Source organism: Triticum aestivum, chromosome 6B, assembly GCF_018294505.1.
Source record: "Triticum aestivum cultivar Chinese Spring chromosome 6B, IWGSC CS RefSeq v2.1, whole genome shotgun sequence".
NCBI classification, from domain to species: domain Eukaryota; kingdom Viridiplantae; phylum Streptophyta; class Magnoliopsida; order Poales; family Poaceae; genus Triticum; species Triticum aestivum.
In genome coordinates, this window is record NC_057810.1 from 612,023,827 (window position 1) to 612,049,632 (window position 25,806).

A 25,806-nucleotide genomic window follows, 5' to 3' on the forward strand; every position below is an offset into this window, starting at 1 on the left:
CCACTGATTGAGCCACGCTGCGGGCCGCAAGCAGGCAAGTTTGGGGACCCCCATTCCCCGAACGCCGACAGTAGCCCCCGGGCCCAAGGCGCGCTCGGACTTGGCTTAGCAGCAAAGCCAAAGGACAAGTGCAGAGCATCGCAGGCCTTAACAGCCTGCGGCCTTGGTTGCCGCGTGGCGACTTGATTGGACGTAGGCGTCTCCGCTTGCCCACGCTGCCTTGGCAACTGCCCTATTTGACGAGTCACTACTGCATGCAAGGAAAAGAGTCATCATTACCTGCGATCCTGGAGGTGGACGGTTGGCCTCCCCTGGGCTATAAATGAGGAGGGGCGAGAGCCCCCGTTGCCTATCTCTTCTTGCTCCGCCTGCTTCTTCTTCCTCCTCGCTCCTGCTGCTTGCAGCACCTCCCATGGCGCCCACGAAGATGTTTTCGGTCGCGAAGAAGGGGAAGGCTCGCCGGAATGGGCCTGGCTCTCCTCCGCACAAGCGCGGTTGTGGTCGTCCTCGCAAGCATCCCGCAACCCTCGCCGTGGCTTCTTGTGTCCGCGGCGGTGGTCCTTCACGCGGTGGCGGCCGCCCGTGTTGAGGCAGCCCACTCGGTGGGGGGGAGGCGTGCCGTGGCTACGCGGCCTCCTCGGCCGCGCTTCCATTCGGTGGAGGTGCTGCCAGAGTTCGTTGTGTGGTCGGATAACTTGGCCGGCAGCTGGATCCAGCTCCCTCGCTTCTTTGCCATCGAACTGCCGCCTGCTGGCCTCGGCGGGCTCTAGTTGCAGGCGGACGGCTGCTGTAGCAGGGCCTCCTGGGTCACAGTGGATATCTCGGTCACCAGCAACGTAGCCCTGACCCGGGGCTGGCAGACATTTTCCCGCGCACGTGGTCTGTGCGGGCGGTGCACCCTCCACTTCAAGTATGACGGCAATGTGACCCTCTACGTGAGGGTGTTCGAAGAAGATGGCCATCTTGTTGGGTGTCGCCCCGAAGACGACGATGGCGACGAGGTGCTCGGCCTTGGCGACAGCCGTGACGAGGGCGAAGGAGAACCCGCTCCCGATGGTGACCGCAACTCATCAAGCATCGGCGGCTCCTCCTTCAGTGAAAGCTCCTCCAGCGGTGGCCCTGATCAGCCACCATGCTGCTGCGGCTGCTTCGAGGGCGGCATTAGGTCATCCCATCGCTACGCTCCGGTGAAGCGCGAGGCGGAGTCTGATTGAGCTCGGGAGGATGACGTAGATCCCTCCTCGCGAGCCGTTGCAAGGCGCGTGCCGCCTGTATTTTGTTTTCCTTTCTTCCTGCATCGAGAGAGAAGTACGGGGCCCCGTGGGGGCGTGCAACAGCCAATGATTCCCTGGTTATCATGCCGCATCTATTGTTCATGTGTTGTGTTGTGGTGTTGTCGTTATGTGTCTGCGCGTAGGAAAAACTTAGCTTGGGACGTCTAAACCAGTTCCCGCCTCGTGAGATGCCTGCTTCGGGCCTTGCTGGGCGTCTTAAGAGCTGTGAAAATCTGTTGGGAGAATTATTTCCGAACCTCAGTCACGAGGGTTGCCGGTCGTGGCCCGATGCTTTGTGTTAGGACTGGGAGGGGTGCTCCTGCTGCAACCTCGAACGAGACAGCTTCGCGAAAATCAGGAGAGGAAGGACTCGCGAGGGCACCCGCATAGCCCCCTCACGAGGTTTGCGAGAGAGAGAGAGAACGAGCCAGAAAATAAGAGCAGAAGACGACGGACAGAACCGGCAAAGAACACTAGAAGCAATTTTAATCAAGGTTCAAATAAGGGAGAACAAGCCAACTTCAGAAAGCAAATGAAAAGCCGCGTCTGGCACCTAGTCTAGTCTTCGACGTCTTCTCACCAGTGCGGAGCTAAGTGCTGCCACTGGGCGTGGGCGGGAGTCCCCAATGCCCAAGGGCGGCCTCCAGAGACTCCGGGGCGTGTACAGCCCCACTCATTATTACCTAAGAGTGTCACGGGCGGCGAGCCTCACAGGCACCGGGCCTTCTTCACAGGCACCGGGCCTTTCTTCGGGCGGCGAGCTTCACAGGCACTGGGCCTTTCTTTAGGGGTAAAACTTCCGGAGGTGCTCGATGTTCCAGGCGTTTGGGATGGGTACCCCCTCCTGAGTCTCCAGGCGCGCGGCGCCAGGCCTGGAAATATGGACAACCTTAAACGGGCCCTCCCACATGGGCGAGAGCTTATGCAGCCCTTCCCTGGAGAGCACCCGCCTGAGTATGAGGTCACCTACCTCGAGAGTCCTGGGGCGGATGTTGCGACAGTGATAACGCCGCAGCGCCTGCTGGTATCTTGCTGCTCGCAGCGTGGCTTCACGACGGCATTCCTCCCCAGCATGACGTCCATCCCCCGCATGGCATACTGCTGCGCCCCATCAAACGCAAGGACCCGCATGGAGCGACGCCTAACCTCATGAGGGAGAACCGCCTCTGCTCCGTAGAAGAGGAAGAACAGGGTCTCACCAGTTGGTTTGGTGGAGGTGGTGCAGATGGACCACAACACGGACTGGAGCTCGTCGTACCAGCCCCTGCCATAGGCCTCCGGCTTCTTCTTGAAGGTCCTGGTCTTGAGGCCCCTCAGGACCACCGCATTGGCGCGCTCGGCCTGGCCATTACTCTGAGGGTGAGCCACCAAAGCATAGCATATCTGTGTTCCAAGTTTAGCACAATACATTTTGAAGAGATTGCTGGTAAACTGCGAACCGTTCTCGGTGATGATGCAGTTAGGGACCCCAATCCGGCTCACGAGGCCCTCGATGAACTTGACCGCAGAACCAGCTGGGATGGTGCGGACGGCTTCCGCCTCTGCCCACTTGGTGAACTTGTCAACGGCGACGTAGAGGTAGTTGTAGCCCCCAAGCGCTCAAGGGAACGGGCCCAAGATGTCCAGCCCCCAGACCACGAATGGCCATGAGAGCGGGATGGTCTGCAAGCCCTGAGTCGGCTGATGGATCTGCTTGGCGTGGAATTGGCAGGCTTCACCGGACTTCACCAGCTCGGTCGCGTCGTTGAGTGTCGTAGGCCAGTAGAACTCATTGTGGAACGCCTTGCCGACGAGAGTCCATGATGATGAGTGGTGTCCGCAGTCTCCATCGTGTATGTCTGCCAGCAGGTCCTTCCCCTGTTCCCAGGAGATGCAATGTAGGGAAACATCATTTGGTCGCTTTCGGTATAGCTCACCGTCTTGGATGTAGTAGGCCATGGCCTACCGGGCTACGCGTTCCGCGTCCTCCTCTTTCTCTGGCAACGTCCCTTGCATCAGGTAGACCTTGAATTCCGTGGTCCAGCATCCTTCCTGGGGCTCCAGTGCCAAGAGTAGGCATACTCCCGAGGTAGGGCCACATGGCGGGGCTCCTGTGGCAGGCGGCTGAGGGAGCTCCTCCCGAGGCTGCGCCGTGCTTGAAAGCGGTGGTACTGCCGATGGCCTGAAGAGCTGCTCCTCGAAAACGCGAGGTTCCTGAGGCAGTCGCGTGGACGCCCTCTTGGCGATGTCATCAGCTTCTCGGTTGGTGCTGCGGGGCACATGCTGCAACTCCAATCCCCAAAACTGCTTCTTCATCTTGCGTACCTCCGCAAGATATGCTTCCATGCGCTCGTCCCTTGGCTCGTACACTTTGTTGGAGAAGTTGACAAGGAGTTGTGAATCGCCCTTGATGGTGAGCCGCTTCACCCCCAATGATGCTGCAGCTTTCAGGCATGCTATTAGGCCCTCATATTCTGCTATGTTGTTGGAGACCTTCTCGTCCTGCTGGAAACACAGTTGTATGGCGTAGTAGAGCTTGTCCTGAGTGGGGGATATCAACACTGCGCCAGCCCCCGCGCCCTGCAGTGAGAATGCTCCATCGAAGTACATGACCCAGCCATCTGGTGCCTCGCTTCTCGGGGAGAGAGACCGATCCTCGCCCTCCTTGAGCCCTGGTGCCTCCGTCCATTCTACCACAAAATCAGCAAGTGCGGCTCCCTTGACGACCCTGGTCGTGCTAAACTCCAACTAAAATGCCTGCAGTTCGATGTTCCATTCGGCGACCCCTCCAGCGGAGTTGGGGCTCCTGAGTACCCTTTCCAATGGGTAGGCTGCTACGACCTTGATGGCGTGACCTTGAAAGTAGTGGCGCAGCTTACGCGAGGCCACCAAGAGCGCGAGTAAGAGCTTCTGAGGCATGGGGTACCGTGCCCTTGCGTCTCGCAGCACCGTGCTGATGAAGTACACCAGATGCTCGACGAGGGTGGGTGTGCTGACGAGGCCCGCATCCTCCGGAGGATGAGGTGCTTCCTGAGGAGATGGAACCCCCAGCACCCGGTTGCTTGGTGCGGCTTCTTCAGCCCTAGGGGCGTCTTTCTGCTGAGGGGGGTCCCCGGCTGCCGTGGTTGTGGTTCTCGCGAGGCCTTCTTGATCTCGTGTTGCCGTGGCCAAGGCCACAGCTGGGCGTGTCGTGGCCTTAGTCTAGCGTTCCTCCCGAAGGGCCACCAGGGCTGCACTGGCGGAGTAGGGAGTGGTGGCGAGGTAGAGCACCAAGCACTCGAGAGGGCACGGTGCCACCATCATCGGAGGGCTGGTCAGGTATTTCTTGATGTCTTGAAATGCTTGTTCGGCCTCCTGTGTCCACTCAAATGGGCCTTTCTTCTTCATTAGCTTGAAGAACGGCAGGGCACGCTCTCCCGGCTTGGAGATGAAGCACCCTAACACCGTCACGCGACCGGCCAGCTTCTGCATTTCTCCGAGGGTTTGGGGTGGACTCATGTCTTCAATTGCCTTGACCTTATCTGGGTTGGCCTTGATCCCTCCGTGGGACATGAGGAAGCCTAGTAACTTGCCAGAAGGGACACCAAACACGCACTTCTCAGGGTTGAGCCGTAGATCCACCTGGCGGAGGCTCGCGAAGGTCTCCTCCAAACCCTGGATCAAGGTCTTTGCCTCTCGAGATTTCACCACGATGTCGTCGACGTAAGCATTGGCGTTTTTCCTGAGCTTCCGCCCTAAGGCAATGTGCATCAGCCACTGGAAGGTTGTGCCCACATTGCGCAACCTGAACGGCATGCAGGTGTAGCAGTACACCCCACATGGGGTCAGGTAGGCTGTCTTCTCCATGTCTTCCACCGCCATCTTGATTTGGTCATAGGTCGAAAATGCATCCAAGAAACACATCAGGTCACACTCAGTGGTGGAGTCGACAATCTGGTTAATGCGGGGGAGTGGGAACAGATCTCGTGGGTAGGCCTTGCTGAGGTTGGTGAAGTTAACGCACATGCGCTCCTTTCCTCCCTTCTTCGGCACGACAATGGGATTTGCCAACCATTCGGGGTAGCGAACCTCGCGAATAACACCTGCCGCCTCTAGCTTGCGGGTTTCTTGGACGATGAGGCCTGCTTCTTGGTGGACTGCTGCCTTGCTTTTTGCTTCATGGGGCATACATTGGGGCACACATTCAGGTGATGCTCAATCACCTCCCTTGGGACTCCCGCCAGCTGCTTGGGTTCCCACACGAACACCTCCTTGTTCGAGCGCAAGAACTTCACCAATGCCTCTTCCTGATCGGGGTCGAGGTTGGCACCTATGGTGAAGGTAGCTCCTGAGGACCCGTCTTCCTCAACTGGCACCTGCTTGGTCTCCGCCTTGTCCTGAGTGAACATCTGCTTCTTCTTTGTTGGTGCAGCCCCCTTGGCCTTGGAGGTGTTCGTGCTGGTAGGATGTGCCGCCGCGGCGGCCTTGAGGGCGAGCTTGAGCGCCAGCAGAGCCTCGTTGGTGTCTCCAGCTACGGTGAGGACGCCGCTGCTTCCAGGCATCTTCATGAGGTTGTTGGTCGGATGAGTCGCTGCCATGAACTTGGCTAGGGCTGGATAGCCGAGGATGGCGTTGTATGGTAGGTGGATGCGGGTGATGTCAAAGTCGACGAGCTCGGCGCGGTACTTGTCATGGGTGCCGAAGGTCACAAGAAGGCGGATCTGCCCCAGGGAGATGGAGGAGCTGCCCCCGATGCCCGAGAAGGGCTTGTTGGGTTTGAGCCGCTCCATCGGTACATAGAGGAGGCTGAAGGCCTCCACCGAGAGCACGTTGAGACCAGCGCCGCTGATGATGAGGGTTTTGGTGACGGACACCTGGCAGATGGTGGGAGTGCAGAGCATAGGAAGCACACCCGAGCAGGCGGTGTTCACGGGGTGATCTTCCGAGCTGAAGGTCAGGTCGGCCTTAGGTGCCACCCAAACCGGGGGAGCTTCTTGCCGCGCGAGAGTGGCGTCGATCTAGCGAAAGAACGGCTTGGCATGTCAGTCTCAGGGTGGTGCCTGCGAGCCGCCCAGGAGAGGTACGACGACCGGGGGCGTCGGCGCTGCATAGTGGGCAAGGAAGAGGTTGCGCAGCTCCTCCCAGGAGGCCACAGAAGATGCCGGCTGGTTGAGCAGCCAAGCGCGGGGGACACCGGTGAGGGCTATGGGAATCCAGTTGGCCATGACCTTGTCGTCGCCTCCGGCCTTGAGGACGGCCTCCTCGTATGCCAGCATGAAAGCCAGCAGGTCCGCCGCGCCGTCGTAGCACGGCGGCATCTTTGGCCTAAACTCGAGCGGCCACTGCACCTGCCGTAAGGTCAGGGCCAAGGCTCGGAGCCCCTGGTCCCGGTGCTGGCGCCGGCCGTCGGAGCCTGAGGCATGATGCCCTCCATGAGGGCGAAACGCGGTGTTGGAGGAGAGCGGGTTGACGGAGGGAAGGGCTTCGGCGCACCCCTACCTAGCATGCCAAATGTCGGATATCGGGTTTCGGCAAAACCCTTAAGGTTCGAACTCTAGGGTGCGCACAAAGATCTCCTCCTACCGATTCATGCCCTTAGCCTCGCCGCAATCCCTAAACTAGATCGATGAACTCACAGCACAAGAGACACAAGGTTTATACTGGTTCAGGCCACCGTTGTGGTGTAATACCCTAATCCAGTGTGTGGTGGTGGATGATTGCCTCTTGAGCTGATGATAAACAGTACAAGGGAAGAACATCCTCGCGAGGAGAGGTGTTCTTGTCGTGGTGATATGCTGGAACGAGATCTCCCTCCTCCCTATTGTGGTGGCTAGCCCTATTTATAGAGGCCCTGGTCCTCTTCCCAAATATTGAGCGGGAAGGGATCCAACAACGACCATCTTGAAAGGGGACAGCTAGTATGAGTTATCCTGACAAAACATGGTCTTTGCATGCCAAAGGCTCTGGCGATGACGCCGTCTTGGGCTCCACGGTGACCTCCGTCCTGCCGTCCTGCTGGTCTTGGTCTCGTTGCACCGATATGGAAACCTTTGCCTGATGCCTTGGTACCCCGCGCCTGCGCTTGCCCCCTTTCTACCAAAGAGGAAACGAGGACACTACACGGGTAGGCGCCCGCCAGGCGCCCGCCTGGCCTTGATCGTTATGGCTTGTGTCATGGGCACCTCGCGAGGTACCCCTTGCCTTGATCTCTCTGCCTCCTCGCGAGCCTGCCTGGTGAGGCCACTCCTGAGGAGGCCTAGTGTCGTCCGCCCCGCGAGGGTCTTGAGCGCTTTGGTTAATGAAGATGGTCCGTAGTAGGCCACCGATTGAGCCACGCTGCGGGCCACAGCCAGGCAAGTCTGGGTCCCCCATTCCCAGAACACCGACAAGTAACATACCGATGACAAAGGGAACAACGTATGTTGTTATGCAGTTTGATCAATAAAGATCTTCATAGAATATGTAGGAGCCAATATGAGCATCTAGGTTCCACTATTGGTTATTGAACGGAGATGAGTCTCGGTCATGTCTACATAGTTCTCGAACCCATAGGGTCCACATGCTTAACATTCTGTGACGACTTGATTTATGTGATTTGATGACCGAAGTTTGTTCGGAGTACCGGATGAAATCTGGGACATAACGAGGAGTCTTGAAATTGTCGAGCCGTAAAGATCGATATATTGGAAGGCTATATTCGGACATCGGAAAGGTTCCGAGTGATTCGGGTATTTCTCGGAGCACCGGAGAGTTACGGGATTTCGCCGGGAGAAGTATTGGGCCTTATTGGGCCATACGGGAATAGAGGAGGCACGCCAAAGGGAAGGGGGCGCGTGCCCCCCCCATGGGTCCGAATTGGACTAGGGGAAAGGGGGCGGCGCCCCCCCCCCCCTTGCCCTTTCCTACTCCCTCTCTCTTTCCCTCTTTCTTCTCACCCACTCCGGAAAGGAAAAGGGGAATCCTACTAGGACTTGGGTGTCCTAGTAGGACTCCCCACACATGGTGCGCCCCCTCTAGGGACGGCCTCCTCCTCCTCCCTCCTTTATATACGTGGGCAGGGGACACCCCAAAGGCACAATAGAAAACACAAGTTGATCATTGATCTTTAGCCGTGTGTGGTGCCCCCCTCCACCATAATCCACCTCGGTCATATCGTAGCGGTGCTTAGGCAAAGCCCTGCGTCGATAGCTTCGTCAACACCGTTATCACGCCATCATGCTAATGGAACTCTCCCTCGAAGCTCTACTGGATCGAGAGTTCGTGGGACGCCATCGAGCTGAACGTGTGCAGATCGTGGAGGTGTCGTACGTTTGGGAGTAAGATCGGTCGATTGTGAAGACATACGACTATATCAACCGCGTTGTCATAATGCTTTCGCTTACGGTCTATGAGGGTATGTGGACGACACTCTTCCCTCTTGTTGCTATGCATCACCATGATCTTGCGTGTGCGCATCATTTTTTTTGAAATACTACGTTCCCCAACACGGGCACCCTAGAACACACAAGTTGACAATTATTTAGCCGTGTGTGGTGCCCCCCTCCACAGTTACACACCTCGGTCATATCGTCGTAGTGCTTAGGTGAAGCCCTGGGCTGGTAACTTCATCATCACCGTCACCGCATGCAGGTTCTGCTATTGGTTATTGACCAGAGAGGTGTCTCGGTCATGTCTACATAATTCTCGAACCCATAGGGTCCGCACGCTTAACGTTCGATGATGATTTATATTATATGAGTTATGTAATTTGGAGACTGAATGTTGTTCAGAGTCTCGGATGAGATCAAGGACATGACAAGGAGTCTCGAAATGGTCGAGAGGTAAAGATTGATATATAGGACGATGGTATTCCGACACCGGAAGTGTTCTGGAGGGTACCGGTTACATATTAGGTCACCGGAAGGAGTTCCGGGCACTCCCGACAAGGATATGGGCCTAATGGGCCAAAAGGGGAAACACAACAGCCAGTAGGGGCTGCTGCGCCCCCATATGGGCCGCAACTGAGGGGAAGGAAAGAGGGAGAGAGAGAAAGGAAAGGGAAGGATTTGGCCTCCCCCTTCTTCACGCCTCCCTCATCCTTCCTTTCCCTCCGATGAATAAGGAAGGGGGAGGCCGAAATGGGAAAGGCGCCCAAGTAGGATTATTCCTACTTGGGGTGCCCCTTCTGCTCCCCTGCCTCTCCCACCTATATATACATGGGAAGGGGGCGCCTAGAACATAGAACTACATCTGTTAGCCGTATGCAGTGCCTCCCTCCACAGATAACACCCTTGGTCATATTCTCGTAGTGCTTTGGCAAAGCCCTGCGCAGATCCCTTCACCATCACCGTCACCATGCCGTCGTGCTGTTGAAACTCATCTACTTCCTCGACACTTTGCTAGATCAAGAGTTCGAGGGACGTCGTCGAGCTGAACGTGTGCGGAACTCGGGGGTACCATACGTTCGGTGCTTGATCAGTTGGAATGAGAAGAAGTTCAACTACATCAACCACGTTGCCAAATGCTTCCGCTTTCGGTCTACGAGGATACGTAGACACACTTGTTGGGAATGGTAGCATGCAATTTCAAAAAAATTCCTACGCTCACGTAAGATCTATATAGGAGATGCATAGCAAAGAGAGGGGAGAGTGTGTCATACCCTTTTACACCGAAAGCGGAAGAGTTTGTTAACGCGGTTGATGTAGTCGAACTTATTCTCGTTCCAACCGATCAAGCACCAAACGTACGATACCTCTAAGTTCTACACACGTTCAGCGCGATGACATCCCTCGAACTCTTGATCCAGCAAAGTGTCGTGGGAGAGTTGCGTCAGCATGATGGCGTGGTTACGATGATGGTGAAGTGATCCACGCAGGGCTTTGCCTAAGCACTACGTGAATATGACCAGAGGCGTAAACTGTGGAGGGGGGCGCCACACACGGCTAGGAATCAATGATGTGTGTTCTAGCGGTGCCCCTCTCACATATATATGGGTGGGAGAGGGATAGGGGAAGCTAGGGGTTCCCCAAGTAGGAGTAATCCTACTTGGGTGCCTCCCACAAGTCGGCCTCCCCCATTCCATAAGTGTCAGAGGGGGAAGGAAGGAGGAGGGGGAGGAAGGGAAGGGGGAGGCCGAATCCCTCGCCTTCCTTCTCTCTTCCCCCCTCTCCTTTCCCCCCAATTCAGCCTACATGGGGGCTCAGCAGCCCCTTAATGGCTGGTTTGTCCCCCTCTTGGCCCATTAGGCCCATGTAGTTTGCCGGGGGTTCCCCGGAACCCCTTCCAGTGACCCGATACGTACCCGGTACCCCCGGAACACTTCCGATGTCTGAATACTATCGTCCTATATATGAATCTTTACCTCTCGACCATTTCGAGACTCCTCGTCATGTCCATGATCTCATCCGGGACTCTGAACAACATTCGGTCACCAAATCACATAACTCATATAATATGAATCGTCATCGAACGTTAAGCGTGCGGACCCTACGGGTTCAAGAACTATGTAGACATGACCGAGACACCTCTCTGGTCAATAACCAATAGCAAAACCTGGATACTCATATTGGCTCCCGCGCATTCTACAAAGATCTTTATCGGTCGAACCATTATGACAACATAGTTATTCCCTTGGTCATCGGTATGTCACTTGCCCGAGATTCGATCATCGGTATCTTCATACCTAGTTCAATCTCGTTACGGGCAAGTCTCTTTACTTGTTTCATAATGCATCGTCCTGCAACTAACTCATTAGTCACTTTGCTTGCCAGGCTTCTAATGATGTGCATTACCGAGAGGGCCCAGAGATACCTCTCTGATACTCGGAGTGACAAATCCTAATCTCGATCTATCCCAACCCAACAAACACCTTCGAAGATACCTAGAGAGCATCTTTATAATCACCCAGTTATGTTGTGATGTTTGATAGCACATAATGCATTCCTCCGGTATCCGGGAGTTGCATAATCTCATAGTCTAAGGAATATGTATTTGACATGAAGAAAGCAGTAGCAATAAAACTGATAGATCATTATGCTAAGGTAATGGATGGGTCTTGTCCATCACATCATTCTCCTAGTGATGTGATCCCGTTCATCAAATGACAACACATGTCTATGGCTAGGAAACTTAGCCATCTATGATTAACAAGGTAGTCAAGTAGAGGCATACTAGGGACACGGTGTTTTGCCTATGTATCCACACATGTATAAAGTTTCCAGTTAATACAATTCTAGCATGAATAATAAACATTTATCATGAATAAGGAAATATAAAATAACAACTCTATTATTGCCTCTGAGACATATTTAATTCAACACTCTCCCCCTCTCATTGCTATGCATCTCCTAGATAGATCTTGCGTGAGCGTAGATTTTTTTTCTGAAATTGCATGCTATGTTCCCCAACAATGGTATTAGAGCCACGTCTATGTGCAGATGATATGCACGAGTAGAACACAAAGGGTTGTGGGCGGTGATCGTCATACTGCTTACCATCAATGTCTTATTTTGATTGGGTGGTATTGTTGGATGAAGTGGCCTGGACCAACCTTACATGACCACGTTCATGAGACCGGTTCCACAGGCAAATATGCAACTAGTTTTGCATAAAGGTGGCTGACAGGTGTCTGTTTCTCCTAGTTTAGTTGAATCAAATTTGACTGCGGCTGGTCCTTATTGAAGGTTAAAACAACAAACTTGATAAATCACCGTTGTGGTTTTATGTCGTAGGTAAGAACGGTTCTTGCTTGAAACCCATAGCAGCCACGTAAAACTTGCAACAACAAAGTAGAGGATGTCTAACTTGTTTTTGCAGGGCATGTTGTGATGTGATATGGTCAAGACATGATGTTATATATGTTGTTGTATGAGATGATCATGTTTTGTAAAAGTTATCGGCAACTGGAAGGAGCCTTATGGTTGTCTCTTTATTGTATGAAATGCAAACGCCATGTAATTACTTTACTTTATCACTAAGCGGTAGCGACAGTTGTAGAAGCAATAGTTGGCGAGACGACCACGACGCTAAGATGGAGATTAAGGTGTCAAGCCGGTGACGATGCTTTGGAGATGAGATCAAAAGCACAAGAAGAAGATGGCCATATCATGTCATGTATTTTGATTGCATGTGATGTTTATCTTTTTATGCATCTTATTTTGCTTAGTATGGTGGAAGCATTATAAGATGATCCCTTAACTAAAATTTCAAGGTATAAGTGTTCTCCCTGAGTATGCACCGTTGCGACAGTTATTTGTGCCGAGACACCACGTGATGATCGGGTGTGATAGGCTCTACGTTCACATACAACGGGTGCAAGACAGTTTTGCAATGCGAAATACTTGGGTTAAACCTGATGAGCCTAGCATGTACAGACATGGCCTCGGAACACTGGAGACCAAGATGTTCACCATTGATGACTACTCTATCTCACCTGATGATCGGACATGGTTTACTTGATTTGGATCACGTGTCATTTAGATGACTTGAGGGATGTCAATCTAAGTGGGAGTTCTTCAGTAATATGATTAATTGAACTTAATTTATCATGAACTTAGTCCTGATAGTTTTTGCATATCTATGTTTTAGATCAATGGCCCGTGCTTCCGTCCCCTTGAATTTTAATGTGTTTCAAGAGAAAGCTAATTTGAAAGATGATGGTAGCAACTACACGGACTGGGTCCATAACTTGAGGACTATCCTCATTGCTGCATAGAAGAATTATGTCCTTGATGCACCGCTAGGTGAAAGGCCTTCTGCAGGAGCAGATGCTGATGTTATGAACATCTCGCAAGCTCGATCTGATGACTACTCGATAGTTCAGTGCACAATGCTTTACGGCTTAGAATTGAGACTTCAAATACATTTTGAATGTCATGTAGCATATGAGATATTCCAAGAGTTGAAGTTAATATTTCATGCAAATGCCCGAGTTGAGAGATATGAAGTCTCCAACAAGTTCAATAGCTGCAAGATGGAGGAGAACAGTTATGTCAGTGAACACATACTCAGAATGTCTAGATATCATAATCACTTTACTCAACTGGGAGTTAACACTACAAAAGAAATACACTTCCGTGATGATACGTGTTTGTCACAGTAGGTCGCATTTTTTGTCATGCATGTACATCCATGACGATTTTACGACGGAATCAAGATATTTATACCTGTGCTGTCGCAGAAGTGTTCCATGACATTACCAAAATTATCATCACGGAAGTGTCCACTTCCATGACGATAAATCGCATGTCACAGAAGTGCTTTCGTCAAGGGTGACCGACACGTGGCATCCACCATAATGGAACGCCGTTAAGTTATCAGGTCCGATTTTGGATCCGATAAACCGTTAACAGCCCAGACCAATGGGGATTTTCCACGTGTAAAATCATCATTGGCTGGAGGAAACACGTGTCAGCTCTGCATTGGCACAGGTGTCACTCATCCAATGGGCGAGATGCTCCTATGATATGTTGACACGTGGACCGGCCCAAAATTGGCCCATAAAGTTTAAATGGGCCGGCCCAACTAAAGGCCCACAAGATTTTGTGGACCATAATGGGCCGGCCCAGCTAAAGTCCCACAAGATTTTGCGGACCATAATGGGCTGGCCCAACTAAAGGCCCACAAGATTTTGCGGGCCATAATGGGTCAGCCCAGGTAAAGGCCCACAAGATTTTTGTGGGCCATAATGGGCCGACCCAGGTAAAGGCCCACAAGATTTTTGTGGATCATAATGGGTCGGCCCAGCTAAAGGCCCATGAGATTTCGCCGACATTAATGGGTCGGCCCAGCTATAGGCCCACAAGATTTTGACGACCCTAGTGGGCCGACCCATTAACTGGCTTCCATGTTTTGGGCCAAATGCCGGCCCATATTGATCTACTCCATTAATGGCCTGCCACGTTCCGGGCCTAATAATGGCCCATATGAGATCCGGCCCGTTTAAAGCCTACCACCTTCTGGGCCAAATTATGGCCGAGATCATGTCCAACCCTTTAAGAGGCTTTGGGCTAAATTATGGCCCATATCAGATTTGGCCCGTCAACTGGATGCTATGCTTTTGGGCCCACTTGCTAAAGGCCCATTTAGTAATTCGTCCTAATATTAGTTTCTCCCTGTTAAGGGACCGTTTAACATTTCAGACCTATATTAATTTTGACCTGTTAAAAGCCCGTCATATAGTTGGGCCTAACTACGGCCCGGTTTGCATCCGGCCGCTCGCAGCTGATAATCTAATTGGGCCAAACAAGGACCGAGACAATTTTGGCCTATTAAAAGCCCATGATTTGATTCGCTCAATCATGGGCTGGGGTCCATTTCGGGCTGCTGCCGGCCCGTGAGCTGTTCGGCACGTTTCAGGCCCAACCTACTTCTCAGCCTCCTAAAAGCCCATTGAGTTTTCTTGCGAAAAGAGGGCTGGTGGTTTACTCGGCCTATTAAAGGCCCAAATTTACTAGTGGGCCAGTATACATTAAGGCCTTTTAACGGACCAAGATGACGGGGCCCATGATGCTGATCATACATCATGATAGCATGATGTCCCGATTATGTACCGTAATTTTACAGTTTGGCCGGTTTACTGTGAAGACAGGATATATATACAATAAAATAACAACAGCATCGTGAATAAGGGAAAACCTAGACTATACAATAAAGAAATTACGGCATATTACATCCACTGGGCATCAAAGTTTGCCACTATGTCAATAAAGCATAAGCAGACAACAGATTACATACACTGGGCATCAAGGATCGCCACCAGTGCAAATAAACATGCCCAAAATAATATACAAAAGATATAGCATTTCAATAGAGTTCAAGAAAGGTTAGCCCTGCAGGGGAGCTGCAGCGCAAGCAGCTGAGCAAGCTGATGAGACTGCGCTTGTTTAGCACTTATATCCTCCTCACTCTGAAAGATAAACAAGCAGATAGATGACATGTTTTGCACATAAAAGTATTAGTGCTGACAATTCATCACATTTCTTACTAACGAATAAAGTGACACAGTTTAAATTGCATTAACACAATATGGTATTGTTCAGGTCAAGACATGGCAGGAAATGACATTGTGAAGGAGTTGTCAGCTTGATGACACCACTGGATTACAGATCAAGAACTCATAAGTATCAATGGTTTGTGTGATGTCAATTTATCCCATTTCAGTTTGGCAAATAAAGAGATGGTTTAAATAATAGTAGAATGATAAGACATTATTCATAGTTAAGACATTGCAGAATATGACATTGTGTTGTAGTGGGTAGGTTCACCACACCACTGGATTACGGATCAAGAACAGAAGCATATATGCAGTGCAAAAGAAGATCACTTGCTCTGTATAGTTTAATTTACATGGTATGAAGAAGGAACTTGGTTGTAAAACTGAAAACTTAAAGTGAGAACGACAAACGTTTGTTTATGAACTACATAATAAACTTTAAACATGCAATTTGATGCAAACACCAAAAATAAACAGTTGTTGCGGTCATGCCTAACCAAATATACACAAAAAAGTTTGTTGAGAAGCAAAAACTTACATTATTGGTGAAGACAGGCTCTATAAAGCCCTTGTCCATGCTGATGGGGGGGGCAATTCAACAAGTTTACCACAGAATCTTCTTCATAAGCATTGCCTTTATTCTACATTTTGTTAAGAGTAAATATAGATGTGATAATATAAGAAAAAATGGAGAATATTTAAGATAAAATGAAGAGTTATGCTACATAACCAAGTAGCTATAAATGTAAGTACAGCGATACAGGCAAAAGGTACAGCAAAGAGAAATGCACAGCTAAACTTCTTCAGTACCATCGGTTTTGTCCAACCTTATGGTAAGAGGAAATATAGATCTGATGTGTAGAAAATGGAGGGCAAAGGAAAAGAAGCTGCAGAGTGATGGCACATGAACAACTACCTGTCAATATAAGTACACTGATAAAGGACATCAAGTACTTACAAGAACAATGCAGAGCTAAAAAAATTCATTAGCATTGGATATATTCTACACTACTATAACCATTCATACAGATCAGATAATTTGGAGAGAACAATTGATAAGTAAGCTATCATGCATACTGTTGTCACATAATGAACCAGGTATGTATGCAAACACAGTGATACACGACAACAGGTACTAACAAGAGCAAAGCAGCGGGCAGCATATTTGCGATATCCTATCATTCTTTTCAAACCGGAATTCTTCTTTGAGCAGATTTCCTGCAAAAAAGATTTGTAAGGCACATGCGGAAAAGTAGAAGTTCAAATTGTCATTCGATTTCATAGACAGTATCTCATCCTGGGAACAAGACCAGTGCATAACAAGGTTTTTTCCATTCAATGTCTTTTACATTTAGCACAGGAGACTTCACCGAAAATTTGTTGATAGACTTGCCATCAAAGTGTGATTTCCTCAGGTAGCACTGATACTGCTGCAATGCTTCCTTGAAAAGCACAAGCAAGCTTTGCTCGTCATGACTATCCAGATTGACCCTCGCCTACTTACAACAATGTAATGTAAATCATTGATGTATTCAATCAGCAGAAAACAAGAATATAATAACCATGAATAATAGCACTTACACGTAAGTTGGACACTAAGATGTGAAAATGGTGTTTGTCTTCACTATAATCTACCCATGATGGGAATAGATGCATGTAGTCCCTAATAAAATTGAAAGCATTGTCTTTTAAATTGGTAATAACTGGAATCGGGTTCCAATATGCAGGAATTAGCCGTCTCTGCAGTTGGGATGGGTCTTCGGCCGGTGGACTTGTTGTACTATTTGCTGGAGTGGGATTTTTCTGTGGTACGGCTGGTGCTATGGCAATTGAAATCGGTATACCTTTTGCTGGAGTGCAGGTCCTGTGTGGTGGCGCTAGTGGTGGGGCCAGTGAAGTATGGGTACACTCTGCTGGAGTCGGTCCTACGTTATGTGTCACTCGTTGTACAGCCAATATAAGTGGGGTGTTGTCTGATTTCTCCGGCACCACCATGTTTTTCAAGGACTTTGCTGGTGCTCTTTCAGGTTTGGCAATCGCCCTCTTCCTTTTTGATGTCTGATGCACAAGAACAACATTTGAGTGGAAAAACATAGTATGATGACAGATGGAATATGTATTGATAATGGATGGGCATGGCATCTCGACATATATGATGAGTAAACTAAGCAGATGGCGGTGCAACAAAGTAGAAGAAATGCAAGACAACATATGCAAGATACACGCAATCAATAAAACCTTGCCAAATTAGAACAGACACCTTGATGGGTGAACAGGACAGGCCATCTGCCTTTGATTCCTCAAGGTTAGAATAGTCATTAGGATCATATTCTGAACAAGAATCAACAGGTGGGGAGCATATGAGTTTCATTGCATCCGGAATGGCACTCAATGCCTTGGTGCCAATTTTGTAAGTCATTGCAGTGCTCCACAATATTCTTCTGATGTGCGGATTCTGATATTCACTATAATTATGTATAATATCTGAGAACCATGAAAACATAAATAGTTGTGAGATTATCTTTGTAATGCAGAGGATATTCTAATATAGGGGTGCCCCTGTAAACACTTGTTTGCTATCACTGGATTCTGATGAGAGAGCTCATGTGTGCTGTAATATGGTGCGTGCATTTATATAATCTAACACAAGTACACAAAAAAATAGGCTCCAGAAGTAATGATAGTTGGCAGGTGATAGGTTCATAATATACTGTAGAGAGAGTTTATTGCCAAACCATGATAACAAGAGCACACAGCAACTAGGCAGATCATAGTGTACATAAAAGGGTTACACCATAACCATGATATATAAATCGGGAAAGTGGAACTGGCTTGAAAATACGGTGTTGTATTGCCGCTACTAATTGAAAGCCTATCGATCACGTACAGGCCAGCTCTATCAGTTGTTGATTGCAGATGTCCCTGCTCCCCTTCCTGACAAGGAACATACTGTATGTACTAACTACAGAATAAACAAAGAGGAACATGTTAAAGAACAGAAGAGGAAGCATATTCTTGAGGTTCTGCTTCATTGCATACAATGTTGGTTGCCCACTCATGATGAATCACAGCGCCCAAAGAAATGCAATTCCATGTTGTCTCTATATATGTGGCAATTTTGAACAAGAGTCATTAGGATCATATTCTGAACAAGAGTCAACAGGTGGGGAGCGTATGAGTTTCATTGCATCCAGAATGGCACTCAATGCCTTGGTGACAATTTTGTAAGTCATTGCAGTGTTTAGCTTCAAGAGTGGACTGCTGCTAGTGTGACACAAAGCATCTACACAGATCATAGTGTAGATATAGAGGGAAAACCTTAAACATCAGAGTAAAATTAGCAAAGTGGAACTTGCTGGAATATATGTACTAGTATTGCCGATACGGCTAGAAAGGCTTCGGATACTGGCTCTCTTCAACTAAAGGTGCGGTACTATTAATATTAGTGTAACTCTCAAAGGAGAGACAGCTCCCCGCATTTCCTTGCTATTCTTATAGGATTCAAGTGGGCAGGCCACTACAAATCCTATTCCCATGTTTACAAAATCCTACAAATCAAAGAGGTCCGAAGAGTTCAAAGTGTCCATCACAACCAACCGTATAGACCTCTACACTGCAAATATCCCTGCTCATCTTCACTACAAGGAACATACTGTACCACTATCATACTCCCTCTGTTCAAAATATAAGTCTTGCTAGAGATTTCCACTATGGATCAGATACAGATGTATCCATATACATTTTAGAGTGTATATTCACTCATTTTGCACCATATGTAGTCCATGGTGGAATCTATACAAATACTTTTATTTAGGAACGGAGAGAGTACTTATTAAAGAAGAATGGAAGAGGAACATGCTAAAGAAGAGCAAGCAGATTTTGGATAATAAAATGTTCGTTGTGCAGTGCCAACACATGATGAACCAGAGCGCATTAAGAATGCAACCCCCTGATGTCTCTCGACCATTTCAGGCAGTTGGATGAAGATCCTATGTCTCCTAACCCTTCTTCTTCCTCGTCTCTGATTCTTCCCATATAGAACACCGCACGGGCAGCCGGCCCGACCACTGGCCCCCACCGCCTATGTTCCTCCGCCATCCCCACCCCCGCCCCCACCTGCGTCGAGTTTTGTTCGTTCAACAAGGCCCCACCACCGCCCCCCACAACCACCGTCCCCACCCGAGCCCCTTCGTTCGCACAGGCGAACTCCGGTGAGCTCTGAAAAATCGACTGACCCAATTTTGAAATTTAGTCTACTGTGATTTAACTAGTGTGGAATATAAAAGGGGAAAACCATAAGCATTGGGAGTATAGTGTTGAGCGTGCCATGGCACATCTGAAGGTGGAAACCGGACAAAGGCAACTTCGCAACCAGTGTTTTCTTTCAACTAGAAAGTAAGTGATGGACAAGAAATCAGAGTAAAGCACTAGCGATCTATTTTCTTGCTGCGATAAATAAGTTGAGCAGATATGAAAGAGTACCACATCTGGTGTGGCGCCGTGTATGCATCTGCTGAGAATTTGACGGTGCTACGGGAGCGATGGCCATCGGCAGCATGGAAGCAGATATAGGAGGGTAGACGGTGGCGGCGGGGGCGCGGTGGACGAGACGGTCGTAGGAGAAGCACCGACAAGGTGGACGACGGCGGGGATGAAGTGAGAGGACGGGATGCAAGGATCCCGGTCTGAAGTCGTGGATGAGAGAGGTCGATCTCTTGTAATGGACGGCGGCGGCGGGGTATCAACTCCGGCATGGTGGAGGACGGCAGTGGATGGGGGTGGTGGACGGAGGAGGCTGGGGTGGAGAGGGTGTTTTGGCGCCCACGGAGTACGAATGGGAAAATGGAGGTAGAGAGGAAGGGGAACCATGTCTTCAGGGCGCACTTGTATCAAATGCGAGGAAATTTACAAACTTAGCTCCCGTTTCAAATTTCCAACATCACAGCAATATTAGTCGGTTGGGGATAGGACGGTAATCTTGCATACACTGAATATTTGCTGATGAGAGTTTGTTTTTGGCGCCCACCGTGTATGAATCGGGGAGGGAGTCAATTTCGACCGAGGACACACTGTGTTTTGGCACCCACCGTGTATGAATCCGGGTGAGAGGCGGTTATGTCAGGTTTGAGTGAAATTACAATCCAACTCCTATCAAAACCTATAGAAATTGAGCACAGAGGCTTTGCGTGGCAGGGATAGGCACTAGTAATTTCCATCTCGCTGATTTTGGTTTCGGGCTGTTACTGCGACTTTCCCCGCTTCATTCAAATTTTGCAGAGTGCACGTTTACCGTGCCAACTCAAGTCGAATCCCGTTTGTATTCTATTTTTTGGGCGAGATCCATTTTTGATTGGAATAAAATTCTATATACATCATTTTTTATATATACTTTCAAAAGCACAACAAACAATTCTGCTCCTTTATCTGTATTATATGATTTACAAATACAATGATCTCAAAATCGTAAGGTTGAATTCAAAAAAATTAAACCAAGTTATGTTGTACTAAAATGTATGGATCAGTAATATCTACATATTAAATAACATAGATGCACGTGAATTCATATGAGTATGCATGTTTGATAGATCAATTTTGGTTCGAGTATGGATTACATGTATCATCATCTCAAATTCAAATATTTGAATCCCTTTTATGTTCACTCCTTTCACGCCCATCTCTCTCGAATGCATGCTCCTTCAGGTAGCTATCACTCTCTTTTTTCCAGCTCACCCGCACGCTCACTTCATGTTTCTCCTATCCTCGCAAACATGGTCTCTCAACGTCTCCCTTGAGAAGTTTCACACTCTCCCTATCATTATACATTACACGATTTCCATTATCTCTCACGTCTCTACTGTTCTCTGGTATCACTAGGTAGCTAAGCTTTCTTTTTCACCGCCACACACACAGTCTCCACTCGTCTTTCACTTTCTCTTTCTCTCTATGGGATTCTCTCACACACCCTATATGTCTCTACATGTGACTCATACCACTAAAATTACTCTCTCTCTCTCCTGTAGACACAACATTTGTTGCGGTCTCCTTTTTGTCTCCATCCCAGACTGACATTATTCATTTGTTTACCCATCAGACAAACTCCCCCCCCCCTCTCTCTCTCCCTCACACACACACACAACTCCTTCCACTCCCCTTCCCGACTACTGTCTCGCTCTCCCACACACAAAACTCTCGCTTTCGCACCCCCGACTCGTATTTCTCTCACAAACATTTATCGACTAGCCTCTAGATACATTTATACACTCGCACACTCGTGCTTCCACTATCGCATACATGTCTCTCTCCCGCTCCTTGTATCTATGTAGATTTTTCTTCCCTTCTTGAGACACGCCCTCTCGATCGTGCACACACACACTATCACCTCATTTTAAGCTGATACCTCTCGCACACACGCTCTTTGTGTCTTTGTCACACATGCACTCCATCCTCCTCCTCTCTCTCTCTCTCTCCCACACATGGGCTTTTTGCAACAACTAGCAAGATGCCCATGCGTTGCACGGAACGTCAAGATGCATTTGTATGAGTAGTTTATCTTGTGGGAGAAAAGGATGAACGAGGGAAGGCCTTATTTGCAAATGTGGAGAGGGGTGTGGGTATCTTTTTGCAAAATTGCCATAGTTTCCTTCCTATCCGTCAGATATAGATCGGACGGCCTATATTGCAGGATGGCAGGCACGCAATCATCATGGACTATGCTTTTTATAAGAGTAGAGATAAAAAAACAGAGTTGGTGATGATGGTGGTCCTGCCATCCTGCAATGTAGGCCGTCCAATTTATATCTGACAGATAGGAAGGAAACTATGGCAATTTACCCGCACTCCTCTCCACATTTGCAGATAAGGCCTTCCCTCGTTCATCCTTTTCTCCCACAAGATCTTGATGTTCCGTGCAACACACGGGCATCTTGCTAGTAAGAGTAGAAATTAGACATATACCAGTTCTCGAATCTTGAAATCAACAACATTCCTCCCTTATCTCAGTAAAACCGCCAAAAGGAATATATTTTCAGTGAAACATAACATAATTTTAGTGATATACGTATTTCAAAACTAGACTTTTTTTCTATCAAATTGGTGAATATGTATTAATCTACTTTGATCGAGTGGCAACGCATTGGCACATTGCTAGTAGTTATACGAAGAGAAGAGGCGCACGCACGCAGTCGGTCTCTCGCTGTCTCGCACACGTGAGTGTCACGTAAAGGCAACATTAACAAATAAACCATAAAACCCTAGGTGCACGATTGCTGCATTCGCGGGTACCTTTGTAAGAATAGTCAGCTCGCGTGATAATTTGATCCGTAGGAGTTGATGGTCGGGACCATAGGTGAACGACTTGGAGGCGGTGGCTCGCCAGTTGCCACAGATCGAGTAGCAACGTTTAAAATATCATTTTAGCGGGGTTAAGAGTTCCGATTTTCAATGAAGCGTTATAAGTACTAAGTAGATTTTAGAACGATTGGTATGGAGCGAAAATGGAATTCATAGTACTACGTACCTCCTTGGCGTATGGTTGTATGGGTTTATGTTGCGAGATGTTGAACCTGGTAGTTCTAGGGCAAATACTATGGTTTAGATTTAGATGCTGGTTTTCAGTAATGAATATCGGAAGGGGGAAACCCTTCTTTGATTAAAACAAGCTACTACCTCCGTTTTGGTTTACTAGTCCCCATCGTATTTCAGGTCAAAGTTTGTCCAAAAATTTTACTTGTAAAATGTGAATGGAAAACAAGATTTTGTTATACCCAAACAAAAAAGGTCTGGAGGGAGTGATTGCTCTGACACATAAGCGACCTCTCATAGCGCAGGCATTGAACCGGCACGCCAGCCAAGAGGGCCCCACTCGCTGCAGGCCCGGCTAAACACGCCTCCCCGCCGCATGCAACCGGCGAGGACTGCCCCGCCTGCCTTCATTGAATCTGTGCGTGTGCCGGCAACACGTCCTTCCGCGAGCCGGCCAGCGTTTTAGAACACAAAAAATGACCAAAATATAATTAATTAAGCATGTTCATGACTTGTTGTGCTCGCACTGGTAGCAGGAACTAGAGGTTTTTCTTTATTTGTAACTCTCCTCACATTTTTTTGGCTTTGAAGTGAATCATGGTTGTGGACATTATGTATGAATGTGCAGATATCTGTGAACATGAGTTTGATGTGGAAGTTGAACTTGGAATGTCGGGCTTGCGCGTGAACTATACCATGTCCAATGCTTCGTCTGTTACTGTTTGGAAAGTAATTGCTCTTTTTACATGACCCGAAAAAATATTTTGTGCCACATCAGTAGATGCACGGACGTCACAACAGGCATGCTGACTGGATAAACATTTGAACCAAGCTATTATGAAGGAAATTTTGAATTGACAACAGTTTTAGATAGCAGGAGACACCTAGCCTGCTCTGCCTCTGCTAGCTTATTTCTGGCTTCTTCCATCTCTTCTTTGGCTTGGGTGAAGAGAGCATATGATTGCTCTTTTCGCTTCTTCAGGAACTCAATTACATTCTCAAGGTATGTTGCATGCTTTCTTTCAGCCTTTACTAGAGCCACAAGGACACGAACAACATCATCTGGGAATTTGCACCTTGTGTCTAATCCAGCATCATTAGGGAACTGGCACCTTGTGTGTAATCTAGCGTAATTTTGGAAACATGATCTCGAGGTTGACCATACTTCCCTCCTTACAGGAACTGCATCCTGACATGAAGTTACTTCTTTTTTAGATCAATACTCAGAGCAACCCAGATCCATTTAGTATAAGCTAGATAAACAGAACTCGGAGAAGTGAATCCAAAAGGAATAAATATATAAAAACAGACTACAAGGTGACAACACCCACTTCCTACATCAAGCTAAAAACGAAAGCATTAGGACAATTTTGTGACACTGAACTCCCCGTGTGGCGTGTTGGGTGATTCGGCTAAGCAACTAGCGAGTAGTACTAGTAAACTCTGCATATTAGGTTTGACCGAAGTCAAACTTCCTAAAGTTTGACCAAGTTTATAGAAAAATATAAACATTTACCATAACAAATATGTATGATGTGAAAGTACATTCATTAATGAATCTAAAGGTATTTATTTGTTATTGTATATATTAATATTTTTTGTTATAAACTTTCTGAGAGTTTACAAAACTTGACTTTGACCAATGCTAATATGCGACTTAAATAAAAACAGAGGGAGTACACATTTGTTTTCTTAGTTTGTAGTGAACTAATCATTTGTTAAAATTGTGAAATAAATATATTAGGTTACTGACTTCGAATGTAATGGTTTATACAATTCAATAGTTACAATCATTGCCGAATTCCAAGATGTATACGAGGTCTATAGTACTTCACAACATGCTCAAACTCACATAATCCTAGTCAAATGAGAATCTAAATGCATTTCATAGTTATTACTTTGTAGGATGCAACAAAACCAACCATAACTCTACATCAGCCATTATAAAAGCAAGATTTTGAACATATCCCAATGTGTGAATGAAACGTGCAGAAAGAGCTTGCAAAGATGGAGCGGATAGGGCGGGAAAGATCGTATGTATGTGGACGAGAGAGTAGGAGACAAACCTAACGAGACACACACACACACACACACACACACACACACACACAGAGAGAGAGAGGAAGAAGTTAGGTCTGTGAGAAAGATGGAGACATGTAATATACGTGAGATGCGTGTGCATCCGGATTCTTTACACGTGGAAGGAGAATAGACAGCATGTTTGCTGAGAGAGATGGAAAACATGGATGAGAGGGGAATGATTTCGTGGGTTGAGGGATTGACAATTTGTGCGGGGGAGAGAGGGATTTGTAATTTTGTGCGAGAGAGAGAGAGGGTGGGGGGAGGAGTCAGTCAGCCGTTATCACATCATCCTGCTTCCAAATGGCCCCACATTCTCTAGCGCAGTGTGGTCGTCATCTTCAATCTCCTCGATGCCCTGTTTGAAGATTGAGGTGTTGTGCATCCTAGGGTGCAGAGAAGCACAAGAGAGAGTGGTCGCCATATAACCTTGGATGGGGATGAATTGTGTGCTCGGGGAGGGGTGTGTGTGTGCTGTGTTGTGCTGTGTGTGAGTGTGTGTGAGTGTGTGTGTGTGTGTGTGTGTTTGTGTGTGTGTGTCAGATATTGAGAGAAAACAAACCTAAGGAGAGAAATGTGTGTGTATGTGACGGAAAGCTACATGATAAACAAGGTATTCACGAAGAGATTGTGTGGGCCTTGAGGTGGGCAGGGGCCGGGTGAGGGTATCAAAATGTGTGCGTTGATGCATGTGTTACATGCGATCGTGCGAGGGACGGACGAATCGAGAGAGATGGTTGTTGTGTTACAGATGCTCCTTTCTCTCTCTCTCTCACACACACACACACACACAAGTAAAATAGATGACCGTTCTCTCATGTATACACAATGTATCGGCATCTGTCTATGTATCACTCATGCATGATCATTTGCACATTCACACCTCTCAATGTCTCTATCACACACACACCGTCTCCACATTGCCCTTCCGCCACAACAGACAAATGGACACATACACGTGTTCTCTCTCAGTCACACACACAAAATCAGTATTAAAAAAAA